Here is a 16,927-nt window from a genome sequence, read left to right on the forward strand (position 1 = left end):
AAAATGGATTGCCTCCCAAAAAGTGCTAAGTTTAACGTCTTCAGCCAGACGTCATATGCAATAAAACCAACAAAAGGTGGGTAATGGCTCATACTTGATTGTCCATGGAGGAGTGTTTTATCGTGTGGTGTATCCAACAAGGTGTTAACTTCTTTCATATATCCCTCAAAGTCATACACTCCAAAGTGAGCCAAGCAAGTATCTAAGGGGTCTGGTGCTAGAATTGTGGGTGTTGCATCTTCTATAATGTCTTCTAGTGTATCTACTTTGAAGCAACTATCCATTGATGGTCCTTGGGAAGCACCAAACACATTCAGTCTTAGTTTCTTATTCCCAAATGATACGTCCATGACTCCTGTCCTACAATTAATGCATGCATTTACCGTAGCTAGGAAGGGTCGTCCTAAGATGAAGAAAATTTATCTTGGGTTGCCACTTAGTTCCATGTCGAGAATCAGAAAATCAACTGGAAAGTAAAACTCATCTACCTTGACCAAGACATCCTCAAGCATTCCATGTGGTTCCTTAATTGATCGTCGGCTAACTGCAGTGTGACTGATGTGGGTTTCAGTTCTCCGAATCCAAAAAGTTTAAACACCGAACTAGGTAAAAGATTCACACTTGCCCCTAAGTCCAGAATAGCTTTGTTAATGTGATAATCTCCTATAACACAGAAAATGATGGGGCTCCTGGGTCCTTAAGCTTTGGAGGAGTGGCATGCTGGAAGACAGAACTAGCTTGTTCAGTGAGCATACTTTCTTTGGGATTTATGATCTAGATTTTATTTTTGGGTGCACAAATTTTCTTAAAAATTTGGCATAAGCAGGGACCTGTTTGATTGCGTCTAGAAGGAGAAGATTAATTTGGACTTACTTAAACAATTTCAACATCTCGTCGAGTCTTCCTCCCTTCTTATCTGCAGGAATAGGGGCTTTCAGGGTATCCAAAATGGGGCTTTGGTAAGTAAGATGATTCCAGTGCAGTTGGTTCATTCTCTATTTTAAGGTCCTCTTGTTCTTGGGTAATTTTGGATTCGGTTAGAGGTTTAGGGTCAGTCTCATTGATTTTGCTAGTGTGTTCAATGACCTTCCACTTCTCAGAGTCATGATTGATTTGGCATGTTCAGAAAAAATTTCTGGGGTATTAGAACTCTCAATCATAAATTTCCTCTTGGGTTGCTCTCGGTTGGTTAGGTAATTTTTCTCCTTCCCTCCTACTGAATGCAGTCGCTAGTTGACCTATTTGGGTCTCTAGCTTAGCAATGGATTGTGTGTGGGAGTTAAGGATCTGAGTGTTGACTTCTAATCATTCTAGTGCTTTCAGAACTTTTTTCTCAAAAGTTGAGCTGTGACCAGTAGTAGACGGTTGGAGCATTTTGAAATTGATGGTATGGTCCATCTATATGTTGGTCCTGATATTGAGGTCGAGTGCGCAGGGTCAACCATTGGTTGTGGTCTCAAAAAAATTTGGATGGTTTCTCCAGCCGGAGTTATAAGTGTTCGAATAAGGATCGTTTCCTGATCTGCGAGCTTGTTGGACTTGAGCTTGCTGAACCTGCTCGTGCATAAACTCAGGAAAATTGAGGTGCGACTGGGCATTCACTAAAAAAATAGTTCGACTTACACACAATGCACAAACTTCTTGGATTGGGTTAAGTGGAATCGGGGATTATCCAGTATTTAGAAGACGGTCTAATTTTTGGATAGTTCATCTCTTACTGTGGATATCCATGACATTTCCAATCTGATAAATTCCACTTCTTTTTTGTTGAAGCATGGGTTGTTCTCTAGAAGTGGCAGACATATGATGTAGAAAATTCTCACTGAGTGTTTCAAAGAGCTGCCAGGCTTCATCCTCACTCTTTAGCATGAATGTTCCACCACATGATGCATCAACCATTTGTCGGTGTTTCTCCGATAGACCATATAAAAAACTGACAAAGTTGCTATTTAGGAGACAGCATGTGTATGGACATTTACGATGAGGTCCCTTAACCTTTTCCATATCTCATGAAAAAGTTCACCCTCCAATTGGAAAAAACTGGTGATAGCTTTTCTAATTTGATTTGTTTTTTCGATTGAAAAGTATTTTTTTAGAAATTCTCTCTGAAGCTGATCCCAAGTTGAAATGGTTATAGAGTCTAAGGAGTTTAACCAATGTTTGGCTTTGTCCTTAAGTGAGAAAGGGAACAGTTTCAACCTAAGGCATCATCTGAGAAGTTTTGGAATTTTTACTGTGGTATAAATTTAAGAAATTCATCCAAGTGTTTGTATGGGTCTTCGTTACTAAGTCCATAGAATGATGACAACATTTGAATAATGCTAGACTTAATCTCATATTGGGTAGCTTCTACTGGAGGTGTTGAATGCATGGAGAGTAAGTATACGAGGATGGAGTGAATATTCTCTCAATGAGCTGGAGGATTAGCCTCACCAGGTGCAGCCATGTTTCTGACTCGGATAGTCCTAAGAGTCTTTTCTAATTCTTCGTCTAATGGTTGCAAGTGGTTTTAGTGATCGTCGACCTAACATGCAACTTAAAAGATCTATGTAGGACTATCCTAGTCTGTTAGGATTTTTTTTTTTATTAAGAGGAGAAGAGAGGAGAGAAAAGAGTTCTAAAGAAGAGATCCTAAGAAGTCCTAAAACTAATAGAAGAATTAGTTGTGGTTAGATTTTAATTACAATCAAGTTAACACGCAGTGGACTTCTATCCTAAAGTTATCTAGTTCTAGACAGCTCCTAACTATAGTTAGCCTTCAAGCCCTCCAAGTCAGAGCTTGACCAACTAACTGGCCAGGTAAGTGTAAGATTGGTGGGAGTCCCCTCGTTGCTTTCCTTAGAACCAATTAAATTAGCCAGATAGCGAACGGAATCAATTAAAAATCACCTTCCTTTGAGCCCAGTCGTCCCGCAAACCACTTGCCTAGACACCAGCTAGCGACCAAGTCTAACCCGTTCAACTCTCAGGGTCACTTTCCTAATGAGCTCGAAATCCTTAGGGGTCAACGTTTAATTAATTTAGATTAAGGTCTAGGTTATGCAAATGCAAGGGAGTGATTGTGGGCCAAGGAAGGGTGATCAAATCTCCACCTTATCTGATTAATGGTTATTGCCCTTAAGATTAATTATGGATATGAGATGTAAAGAAACAAGGTGTCCAATCAAGTTAAAAATTTTTATATTTGAGGTTACGCTATTTTAGTTAAGTGTATGAAATATCAGTCGCTTTTTTTTTTAAATTCAACGTGCCAAGATCCTCGGCAACGGTGCCAAAATTTGGTGCGTAGTCGTTGATAGCACCAAAATAACTCTACTCACTACGTAGGTAGGATGAGTCGAGATCGTATCCTCAGGACCTTGGGCTAAGTTGAGATTATAAAATAAAAGAAAGAAGCATTATTTTGATTTAGAAAATAAATTATTTTAAAATTGATGTAATTAAAAAATAAAGAGTTCAGGAGTTTTGAATTAATTTTGCACTAGCAGAGTTGTATCTCTTTTTTAATTAAATAGTTTCGATTAATCTTAAAAAAAATATCTATCTTTTCTCGGCACGTCCCGTACCCGTAGATCATGGCGCATCTCCGAAAAGTATTAGGTAAATAACTCTTCTTTCCTCGACACGCCCCGTACCCATAGATCACGGTGCATCTCCAGAAAGTAAAAATTATTTCTAATATTAATCTAACAGGAAAGTATAAATAAAAGCATATGAAAGAGAGCAAATAAAGAACTCACGATGATTTAAATAAAAAGCATAATCTTTATTGTATATAAAGAAATACAAAAAAGTTTAGAACAATAAACCATCTCTGTGTCGTTACAAAATTTCTTCTCCACTCCCGAGACTGCTAGCCTAGCTGCTCATAAAGTAGTCCCTTTCTATCCCTCTATGCAAGGCTCTAGAAGAATTTCTGGGCTCTCCCTCCAATGGGAGTACAAAAGCCTTTTTATAGGTGTTAGGAGGGAGGAGTTTTACATGATTTTTCGATGTGGGACTAAAGAAAATACTAATGACTAAAAAATGGATGGATGAGATGAAAAGATCACAAGCGGATAAAGAAATTACAAATTTTTTCTCTTGAAGCATTTTCAAATATATATTTTCTTCCATCTGTTCGTCTATCCCACAAACCCCGTGCGCCCGCTTCGCGTCCACCCCGTGCCCGCGCTCGCGTCCGCCCCGCGCCCGCGTGAGCCTTCTGCGCGCTCATGCACGCGTTAACGCTTCCAAAAGAAATTTTTTTATTTCAAAAAGAAACTTTTGTTTCTTTACAATTACATCTATATCCTTTTGAATTTCTTGCATAGTATCTTCATTTTCTATAATACCGTATGCATCCTTCTTTTATTTTAATTTTATTTTAAGTTCAATTTTCTTCAAACTTGAGTCTTTTTTATCTATGAATCGGACTTTTTGTATCAGCGATCATCTTTTCTGTAAAACATAAAAAGAAGCATCAAATTCTTAATAAATAAAATAAATTAAATATGATTTTCTACTTTAAATGACTTAAATTAAGTGTTTATCATATAGTATCATATATCCATCTTTAATTTATCATTTCAGAACTCCTAAATACCAAGGCTTTAGTAAATGGGTTGATCAGGTTTTTCTTTCTGTCGATTTTTATAGATTGACGTCACCTTAACAGATTTTTCGAATAAGATGACAGCAATACAAAATACTTGATAAGCTAATGGGATTTCAGCTTCTTGGCATGAGCTGTGGCTCTGGTGCTGTACAATATAGTAGGACCATCATCGGAGGGTACCACTCCTAGCTTGTCATTTAATCCGTACAATCACATAATTTCTTTGTAAGCATCGAATGCTGCAATATATTCTGCCTTGCAATTTGAATTTGGCTATATTGCTCTGTTTGAAATTTTTTCAATAGATTGCTCCATTATTTGGAGTAAAGATGTGTTTTGACATGTTCTTACTATTATTATATCTAATTAAAAACTAAAATCATACTCTACAAGTTTTAAGTTAGATTCTTCATAACTGAATCATCAGTCCTTAGTATTTCTCAAATACTTAAGGATGACCTTCCAGTAATTCTCATCTGAATCTTGCAGGTATCCACTCATTATCCTAGTGAGTATATCATATTTGGTCTCGTACATAGTGTACATGATAGAATAAATTCTACTCATAAACACTTTATATACGTAGATAGAGATAATCTAAGCAGCCTCTTAGATCTATCTCTATAGATCTTCATCCCTAAGATGAGGGATGCTTTTTTCAAATTCTTTGTAGAGAACAATGATAATAGTGAAACCTTTATTCCTTGTAATATAAAGAATATCATTTCTGATTAAGAGAATTTTATTCACATACAAAATAAGAAATACACTCACAGAACTATTAATCTATTTATATTTGCAGGATTTTTCTTCGTTCTCAATGAAGCTATGTATTTTGATCACTTATCAAAATGCACGTTCAAACTCCGAAATATTTAGCATTGCCACAAGAGAAAATATCTCACTATGATCAATACCATAATATTGACAATATCCTTAGGCAACCCGATGGACTTTATAGGTCTCCACCTTCTTGTCTGTGCTCTCTGATCCTATTGAAGATCTACTTACACCCTATGGACTTTACCCTTTCGAGTGGATCAAGGAGTGTCCATACATCGTTGACCATTATGGACTTCATTTCGGACTCTATGGCTCTAAGCCATTAATCAGAATCGAACCTCTGTATGGCATCCATATAGGTGATCAAATCTTTATTGTTCTCATCGAGTTCAACAGGATCACATCCCAAAATTAGAAATCAAAATTTTTATCCAATGGATGCGGTACTCTATCGAATCTCTTTAATGGTGCCTCTACAACGGGTTTCGAATTTGATCTATTCAAATTCAGTTCTATGAGTTCACTAGAATATGTCAGTTTTTCTACCTGTCGAACTTCATAAGTTCTATATTAAAGGCATCAGTTTCTTCACCAAGATATTTCTTTCTAAAAAAAATATTGAACAACTTTTATTTTTTAGCATGGTAGAAGTTATATCCCTTAGATTCTTTGCGGTTGTCCTACAAAATAATACATATAGGATCGAGATTCAAGCTAATTGATCTGCAAATGCTTGATATAAAATAAACACTCCTAAATCTTAAGGTAAGAAAGTATCAGCTTATGCCTAGTTTATATCTCATATGGAGTATTTGTAACTGATTAATTCATAATCTAGCTCAAAACATAACAAGTAGTCTCAAGAGTATAACTCTAAAAAAAGATTGGCAGACTTGTAAATCCCATCATAGATCAAACTATGTCTAACAAAGTCGATTCCAATAAGAGAGAATCATATTCTCTTCTAGATATATCAAAAATCTCACTAAAAGGCATTCTCCTCTTTGGTTTGATCGAAGAGTTTCAATGCTCTTTTCAGTTTATTTTTTTATCTTATTATAAAATTATTTAAATATTTTAAATAATCTAAATTTATGATAAATATTTCATAGATCCAATACATCAGTATGTATCAGATTCAGAATATCATTGGCTCATTCATCTTTTCTAGCAAAAGATGACTTGATCATCTTACTAAGAAGATAGAATTGACAGATTGACAATGATTCATAATCATTGACTTTGAGAACTATCTCCTATTAATCCTATTTTTATTTATATGGCCGAGTCTAAATTGCCAAAGGTAGGCTTTCATGACATTATCTACTTTAAGGAGTTTATATGTTATGTACAATACACTAACAGGCTATGTAAATATCATTTATTAGTTATCCATCATGATTTTGATATTATTCATAATGATATCATAAAAATCATTAGATAATAATCACAATCACTAAAATGATATTATTAGAATTGAAAATAGGCTCGATAATTTCTAAAATCAGGATTGAAACATAACTTCTATTTTCAATGTTCAGGAATCTCTTATGATTTTCGAACTTTCTACAAATCTGAAGTCGTTGCAATAATTTGCATGGACTTTTGATATCCAATATCGTGGCAGTAGTATCATAGATAGAGAAATCACAAGACGTTATCATATAAGTACTTTGTTCAGCAACCCTTTGTTGATTTCTCTTCCTTAGCCTGTTCGAATCAAGAGACTCTATCAGATTTAGGTTAATCTTAGACTTTTTTGTCAGTTCGGACTTATCAGCCCAAGCACGACTCTCTTGCATTTTTTTTTCTTTTTTTTCTTAAAAAATTATTATCCCACTGAAGATACATCTTCAGAGGTGCAAAAGAACTCCTTCAACATTTGAAAGATTTTTTACCACTAAGCATCATTGAATTTACAATTAAATTCATGTTCTTTGCTGCTCTCAAAAATACCACATGGTGATACGATCATTTAGCCACTTCTAATAAGTACCTTTGATCACATCATATGTATTGGATGTGAAAATATTAGGTGCTGAATCCGTAATCATATACAGGATCCATTCATGCTTTAGAACTATTTACAACTTTTGATATCATCTATCAAAGTTGGATCTTACAAATAAGTCACTGTCAAACAGTGAATGGAGCAACAGATATCTAGCCATAACTGAAAGAAAAACACAAGACCCCAATGTTTATGAATTGATTAAGTCTAAAGATTTGAACTTTAGTCTAAAGATTCTTTCACTATTTTATACGAATTGATAGTCTCTACCTCCAATTCGAAGAATTACTTTAATCTCTCAGTAGGTACTAGAATCTATACAGACTGCATACAGGCCTGAGGATGGCTTGATCAACCCATATGCACCTATGGGTAGGTTCTTAACCAATTATTTCTCTAAATAATTTTTAGTAGTTAATTTAGCCTCAGATTTCATTTCAGTAAACAATGGGCCTCCACTGAAAGTTTCGATTAGGTCAAATCATTAACATGAACCTACTCAATGATTCTAACTAATGAATGATTAGGCCCAAGGATGGCTCGATCAACCCAACCATCATCAGATAGTATAATAAAGTCATTATATGATGAATGATAATTCCATCATTCAGAGAGAACACTAGATAGATGGTACCTGCAATGTCAATCAGAAATAATAAATCCATTACCATTTATCTTAATGGAAGGCTATAATCCAATTATCCCCATAACTAACTCATTTTATGGACCTAATAATTTAGAGAATTTAATTAATTTAGAGAAGAGAGAAGAAGAGATCAATCAGTAGACCACAATCCTTTCATTGACTTCATCAAGTCACTTAATCGGATTAGGATCATGCTGATCAAACTGATACCTAAATCAGTCACACTGATCAACCTTAATAGCATGGGTCAACTCGAAGTATTTAACGATCTAATCAAGATATAATCCATCAAATTGGTCAAATAAGTGAGATCGGTGGGAGGGTCTGCTAAGCTTGTCTTAGACACTATCAAAATGGCCAGGTAAGTTACTTCCAATTAAAAATCACTGATCGAAATGCCAAACTTACCTTGGACACCAATTGATTAATTAGTTTTGATTTGACCGGCTTAATGATTCAGATTCAACTAGTAAGCCACAATCAAGATCCATTTGTCTAATCAAAGATATGGATTTGACCATCTACAATTATTGTATTGATTCTAGAAAAATTTTGATTTAATCTAATTTAATATTTGGTTAGATTTAATTAGTTTCTCTACATGATCTATTAATTTTTTTATTCTAATCTTAAGTCTAACCCAATTAAGAGGATCTGATTTGAGCTAACCATGCCCCCATGTTTTATACAATATCATTAGATCTTAAATCATAATTCTAGATCTAATCGATGCTTCACTTAATTCTCAATTAAGTTCCACATCAACATGGGTTTAGGTTTAGGTTTGAAACAATTTCAATTTTTTATTTTGTAAACAATTTACAACAAATATTATGCAAAAATTTTTTATTCTGAAACTGAATCGACTCAATCAATATTGAGTCGGCTACACAAGGGGATTGGATCAACTCAGTTCAAAACTGGATCGACTCAGTAATTGTGCGAGCACATTTCAGATCTAGAAAATCTTGTATAATACTAAAATAAAATCAATCATAAATACCTTTTAGATCATATTTAAAATTTTTTATGATTCAAAATTTTATTTTTTTATGATTAAAATAATTTTAATCATATAGATTAGATATTTTATTTTTCATACAACTTTGTATCATATACAACAAACCAAAGATTTCAAGATCTAAAATTTTGTAGAAAAATAAGTTCTTCCTTTCGCATTCTTCTTCATGGGATCTGATCATATGGCACTCCTACACACCATAAGAGCACCCCATCAAATGAGAAGAGAGGGCCTTTAAATCCTTCTTGTTCCTATGATTGGACGGCCTAGTGATCAATCCAATCCAAGTACTTGCTAATCGGATCATCTAATCTAATCACATATCATATATGTTTGAATTTAGATCTAATCTAAATTTTATTAGATCTGATCACAATTTTAGATCACATCTAAATCAAATCATAAACATCATATGTAATACATAAAATTAGATTTTATCATCGATCAACACAAACTAGGACAACCTTTTTACTGTAAGGGGTAAACCCTACAGCATGACAACCTTGTAACAGTTTATGCAATCTACCATTAATTAAATTTAGATCTAAGATATCATATATTAGATCTAAATAAAATTAAATTTTAGATTTAATATGCACATATAATATATCATAACGAACCTGAGCTCTGATACCACTGTTGGAAAACGTATGTGATTTCATATATGTATTTCAAAATTTTTTCAAATAAATTACAGTGGAAAGCAAATAGGTTAATCATATTAATCTAATATACCTATGATCTAATCATCAAATCAACCTATTATAAGATCTATGACATGATATATTGCATATAAAATTTAAAAAATACTGAAGATAAAATCTACATGTATGGATGTAAGTGATAGATCATATCTAGACCTATCTGAGTTTCAAACTCGATACTTGAGTGCAGATCGACGATAGTCACTACTGAGAGATATGGTGAAGATGATCTTTGCTGGTTTCTCATAGCCACACATACATCTGATCTCTAGAAAGTCCACTCGAAACTCTGATCTAATCGGTCTTCTCGAAAGTACTAGCTCGCGTGAAGATCTTCTTCTTGACTAATCTGAATTTTTTTTTTAAATCTCTAAAATCTTTTCAGAGGTTAGAGATAGACTTTTAGAGGAGATGAAGAGGTGAAAGAAAGATGGAGAAGAAACTATTTTCTCTCTTATTTTTCTTTCTTTCAAACCTTGAGGAACAAACCCTGAAAAAATAGATTTTGCGCACACTCCAAGAGAAAGGACTCTCCTTCTCTTTTCACGCCATGAACCCATGCCCAAGGACTTCTCACTATCAAAGTCCTTTTCTCTGATCTCTTACATGCACAAAAGAGTGAAACAAACCCCCTTTTATAGGCATATAATAAGTTGGGTGAAGAGTCCAAGAGATCTTAGACTCTTCCAAGAGATGTTGCACTCTCTACCAATTTCATGCCAAAACATGCCCAAACAATATGGGACGCCCCTTCCCATATTTTTTTATAATAAATCAATTCTCCAACTAATTTCTCACAAAAAATATCCTCTAAATGTCGTACACATAAGAAGAAAAAAAATAAGTTGATGGCAAGGTTTTATGGATAATATCAAACATTATCTATATGGTATCTAATTCAAATCAGATTTGAACATACCAAATAAAATTTGATTTCAGCCAAATTTGGACATCAGATAGAGAGGGAGAAGACCTCTTTGGCATAAAAAAATCTCATACAGAAACCTCTTGAGCATGGAGAAAGTTGGTGTCAAAGTAGGAGCCACATGGGGAGGAAGAGTCCAATCCTATATGGACTCTAGGTTTTCTTATTTGAATCCAAACCAAATCATATCTGGTTTAGCCCAAATAGAATATATAAAATCTAATCTAGTTAGACTCATAAATTTTTAATTAAATCTCAATAAAATTAAAAATTGATTGAACCAAAATTCTGATCAAATCAGAGGTATTTCTCCCTTAGCGATTAAGTCATCTCATAACCTAATCGGGTCAAACCTAATTGAATCTAATTCAATTAGATTTTATTTAATCATTTTTACTCAATCAAATTGAGCTAATCAGTATTGTAATTACTAATTAATCTTTCATTAATTTACTAACACTTGATGAATAAATTTATTGCAACTTTTACACAAGATTAATCATCAATCGAATTGACGATTAAGCCCTTGAACGATTCTCAATCATTGATCAGCCACATGATCAGTCAGAAATTTTTTTTGAGTGTGACCCCATAGGTTCAAACCTAAGTCGGTAGTATAGGAATAAATTTTTAAACCAATCGATGTAACCATCTAGCAATGATAACCTAACGTCTGGATAGGTCGAATGATGGCGAAGCAACATTCAAGAATCTATTAGCGTATGGTTACCATATAATTCATCCCTTTGACCCTAATGCTCGAGGATGACCTAAGATTTAACTATCAATCCTAGATAAGTCATCCATATTATATTTCAATCTTTCAAATCCATCACATGGATTATCCGGATCCAGATTTTGCTAAATTAAAATATATTGATACATTAACTCCTACTAATTTGGAGGGATCAATCTCATCTTGACTCACGCACCGACTTGACAAGTACTTGACTATACCCAAAAACCTTCTATTACTAAATTAGAAACTTAGTTAGTCCGATACCAAAGTACAGTGAGTTGCCTGTAAGTCACCGTGATGATCTCAGGTCGGAGGGACACTTATACCCATACCCTTCGTGAGCTACTTTTGACAGCAGAGAACTCCGCAGTTGGTCATGTTCAGTCATGATGTACTCTTATATCTCACCTGTATGTCATACCAGTGTCTCCACACCATTTGGTTACGAAGACAACCAACGCATATGGCACACAATGACCTACACTTGATATCGCTATCATCCTAGTAATAGTGTATCATTTGGTCGTGAACTAGTTTAAAGACTATGCGATAAATCTTTCTTTATCGATCAAAGTAGTCCTAGGACTTCATCATAATATAGGAGTTCGTTAGAAGATATAATCTTGTAATGAAAAAGGCTAAATAACTTTTATTATTTATCAATTTATATATATTTACAATTAGCATAATCGTCAAATGATTGGCTTTAGGATATATTTTTCAACAATCAGAATGACACTCGAACATCAAACATCGATCCAGGAAAGATCCCCACGCCAGTGTCATCTTTGATCGAAGGATCCCTCATCAATCATCACCTCTAACTACGAGCTGTATTCTCTTCAACTATTGCTAGTTACCACATTGAAAAAATTGACCCCCATGGGATCCCATCAAGTCACGTCACTCCACGTCTAACCATGCCACTCCAACGGCTAGCTATGCATCAGGTGAGGATACGTCAAATCACTTTTCTTTGAGAGCAGCTGACTGTGTACCAAATAAGGTGATGTTCGCCACCAAAATTCAGACCGAACATCATGAAATAGTACAGTCAGAAAGGTCGGAATGGTCTCCCATCACTTTCCCCCAATGTCTCTTGCCTCTCTATAAATAAAGATAAAAAAGGGATCCTTCAGGTATGCACACTCGCGCCCTGTCACCCTCTTGCACCCTTCATCTATTCTAGCTTCCTGACTTGGCCGTTGGAGGATCTTCGCCGGAGCCTACTCTGGCCAAGACTTATTTTGCATGTCTCGCCGCATCTACAATTCCCAGTCGACTCCAGCCACTCCGATCGAAGCCAGAAATCTGCAACAATAGTTGTTAGTATATGAATTATTAAATAGTAGAAAGATAACTTACTTAGGGTTATTTTTAAAATTGAAAAAATGAAAAAACTAAAACATTTTTATATAGTCTAAGGATGAGAATATCCACATACACAAAAATGACAAATGGAGGTTATATATTAGCGGTGGCAAGTGGTCATATATTGGTTGAGTCAATCAATACTCATACCTATCCTGCTAGAAAAAAAATATATGTATATCTGCCTAGTACCCATCAAGTCTTGGATCAGATCGGATATATCTGAATTAGTCTCTTTCTCCATTTCCTATCTCCACCACCACCCCACCACCATCCGTTGTTCCATCCCCAAACCCACAAAATATCATACCTCCACCAAGATTAAGCTCTCAAAAGCTCAAGGGACCAACTCACACCGCCACAACTCGCATAAAATCCCATATGCTCCAGAAAAAAACCCCAATCGGAATCTAAAATCTCCTCTGATCTCCCTCAGGTGCTTTCCTTCCCCATAGATCTCTGAAAAAGAGAATGAAATTAAAAGAAAAAAAGAAAAAAAAAAGAAGATCAATTTATATGGGAAAAGACCTTATTCGGGCTAGGGAGGAGTGGGGACCCGTCGGCCACTGGGCTACTGCAGTGCTGCTCAAATGTTGGGGTGGTTGGGTCACAAGGTGGGGGTGAGGGAGAATTTGATGCAAGTGAGGGAGAGAGAGAGAGATTTAAATTTATTTAAACAATAGATGTTATCGGGCAAGTTTAGGACGAGATATACCATTATCTGTATCCAATCCGAACTCACTTCAGATATTATTTCTAAAATATATATATCCATCCCACCTCTTAATCGGATCGAATAAAATTCATTCTATTTGGATCGGATCTGGTCCATCGGGTCGGAAAAAATTGCTACTCCTATTATATCTTGCAAAGAAACCTAAATAAAGAATGCTATATTCCAATTGCATATATGATCTATTGTAGTGGAATCCTAATTAGAGATGCATATGTATTGAGGCATATAAATTTGGTGACATCATAAGTTGGACACCGATTTGCTGCCGACGGACGAGATGAAAATGACATATGCGGAGGAATGAAGCAATTATTGATGGGGAACATTTAACAAATGTTTTCGGATTTTGTTTTCGATGAACTGCGATGCAATTGATATGAATGAGCTAGGTGGGTCAAGCGCTCATTGGACAAAGCTGATGGTTAATTAAAGTATTAGTGCATTATGCATCAAGATGCATGATTAGAAAGCTAGTGTTGCAAATGGTTGGATAAACATTAGGCCCACCGTGTGCTTGATTATGTTGGGAACCACCAGCCATTCCCTTGACATCATTTGATGTAAGAGCTGTGTGATCCCCAAGATACAATACAAAAATTTAAGGATGCAAGTTGTAGATGATTGGATGAAACATTCTTAACATAATTTGAAGCCGGAAAAAGGAAGATCTTATCCCATTTCTATTCCATTTATAGTGGCGACGTCAACAGAAGGATCAATTGGTCTTCTATCTTTATGAGCCTGATGGCAACGAGGCATCAACCATTGGCCATATAACCCCACGCGCGATTCACAAAGTCCAAGATGGCGATAATCTGGGACCTCAGTGGGATAAACAATGGACAGGAAGTTCTCTGAGAGCGATGGCCTCCCTTGCAAGGATGAGCCTTCGCTTTTGTTTAACCCTTCAGTGGTAGACACGCCATCTTCCCACCTTCTTAAAAAAATCGGTTTTATGGCGAACTGAATCCTCTGACTGCAGACTGCAATACCATCGTGGATAGCTATCACGTCATTCATATCTGAAAGATGGACAAAGGTCGCACCACCGAGGATCTGAACACCCATGAAGCGTTGTTATTTAATCATAACAGCGCACTTATCCCGCACTCTGGACACTCGGAGTTGGACGATCCATAGAGCATAGCTCTAATTTATTACTCGTAGTAGAGATGTGCTTTATGTGCTTGAATGTTATGGTTTCTTGGCTAAAAGCTGGCTATAAAAATGGATGCATCCTTGTGGATACACACGAAGAAAAAGGGAGAGAGAGGACTGGGCCATTCTACAGCTACAGCTGCATGCAACTTAAGCTATATTTTAAACGGAGATACAAGCATGCCCCACAAGTTGTAAAAAGAGATTTTTTTGTTAAAAAAACACAATCAGATGACTGCCATTTCATGAGAGAGTAAAATGATTAAAAAAAAATTTGACATAAATTGTTAGATTTTGATTTTTAATGTGGTCTAATTATTTCTTAGTCAAATTTAACTCATTAGATTAACCACATTCCTAAAACAATTACTGTAAATCTAATTAATTAAAAAATTCTATTCATAATCAAATCTAAACTGGAAGTCAACTTTGAATAGAATTAATCTTTTGATGGGACAAGACAAGTGCATATATAAATATAGAGGTGCCTTGGTCCCATTCTCTAACTCTTAAAAAGATGTAAACGATTCTCATCGATCATCCACGTTGAAGAGAGAGAAGATCAGATGCCGCACAGAAGAAGACCAAAGATCCTGTGGGCTATGAGATCATCATATTGGATATACGATGATGCAATGTATGGTTTATTTATTATTTGATTTTTGCATGAATATAGGAGCATGATCCACGTCTAACAAAAATTAAAATTATCTAACATATGGTGTTGAGCCTTGGTTTCATACTTTTTTGGCTTATTTTCAGGATATTAAAATCATATTTTTGTATTTTTGAATTAAATCAAGCTTAAAAAATTAAATGAAGATTTTATTAATTTTTTGAAATAAAGAAATAAATAAGGGGTTTGGATTGGCTGCGTAGGCTGACCCACACCATCCGGTGAATAGGGCAGCAGCCATGGCTTCTGCCATGTCAGTGGTGGTTCGCTGCGACGACAGGAGGGAGGCTTTAGCTTCTCAGTGGCGGCGGCGACAACGACGAGATCCACCACCGCACGCAGTGTCTCCATGCGGCTACGGGAACCACAGCTTCTACCATGGTGGTGGTGTTGGGAATAGTGTCCCAAAGCCAATCGTCAGCCTGTTGACAGTTGTACTCCTTTTGTATTAGTACATGAATTATAAATAAATAAAAGTTATTTTGGTATTTTTTCATCACAAATGTTTCATCTTCTAATGAACTCATGTGTTGTGGTGAAGTCCTTAGGACTATTTAGACTCGACAAAGGAGGATTTGTCGCTTAGTCCTTAAACATGTTCGCGACCAAATGATATGTTGTTACTAAGGACGACAACGTTTATCGAGCATAGGTCGTTGTGTGCCATATGGGTTGGTTGTCCTCATAACCAAAGAGTGTGGAGACACTCCTATGGCATACAGGTGAGATGTAATGGTACATCTGCACTGAACGTGACCAACTCCAGAGCTATTTCTGCAGTCAAGATTTGCTCCGATGGGATATGGGTATAAATGTCCCTCCGACCTGAGACCGCCACGGTGACTTGCAAGCAACTCACTGCACTTAGGCACTGGACTACCTGAATTTCTAATTCAATGACGGAAGGCTGCTGGGTGTAGTCAAGTACTTGACTTGTCGGTGCGTGTGTCAAGATGGGATTGACCACTCCAGTTTAGGAGCTGTGTACAGTCGTGTTTCAATTTAGCAAAATCTTGGCTAGGGTAGTCCTAGTGAGGAGTCACAGGACTAATTGAGTTGAGCACGATTCGGATGATATCATCAGGGTTGACAGTTTAACCCTGAGTCGTCCTAAACACAGGGGTCAAAAAGGATGAATTATACGATAACCATATTCACGTAGGTTCTGAATGTTGCGATTGTGATTATTCGATCTATCCGATCGTCGGGTACTATTGCTAGATGGTCACTTCGATTAGTACAGAAATTGGTTCCTGTGCTACCAGCTTAGGTTTGAACCTGCGGGATCACACACATTAGTGGTTCCTTTCTGATCAGATGGCTGATTATGAGTCTTATGTGTCTGGGACTCTATGATTGAGAATTAAAATTTTCTGATCATGAGTTCCACACATTTTGAGTACTGGGGTCAAAATTTTGAATTTTAAATTTTAAATTTAAAATTTGAACTCTTTGATCAGGGTTTCATATCGATGGTCTCTGATGCCTGATTGCCCATCGAATTTGGACTCAATATTTATGAGAGCTTTAATTAGTGATTTGATCGCTAATTAACTCAAT

Source organism: Elaeis guineensis, chromosome 3 (assembly GCF_000442705.2).
Source record: "Elaeis guineensis isolate ETL-2024a chromosome 3, EG11, whole genome shotgun sequence".
Lineage (NCBI taxonomy): Eukaryota > Viridiplantae > Streptophyta > Magnoliopsida > Arecales > Arecaceae > Elaeis > Elaeis guineensis.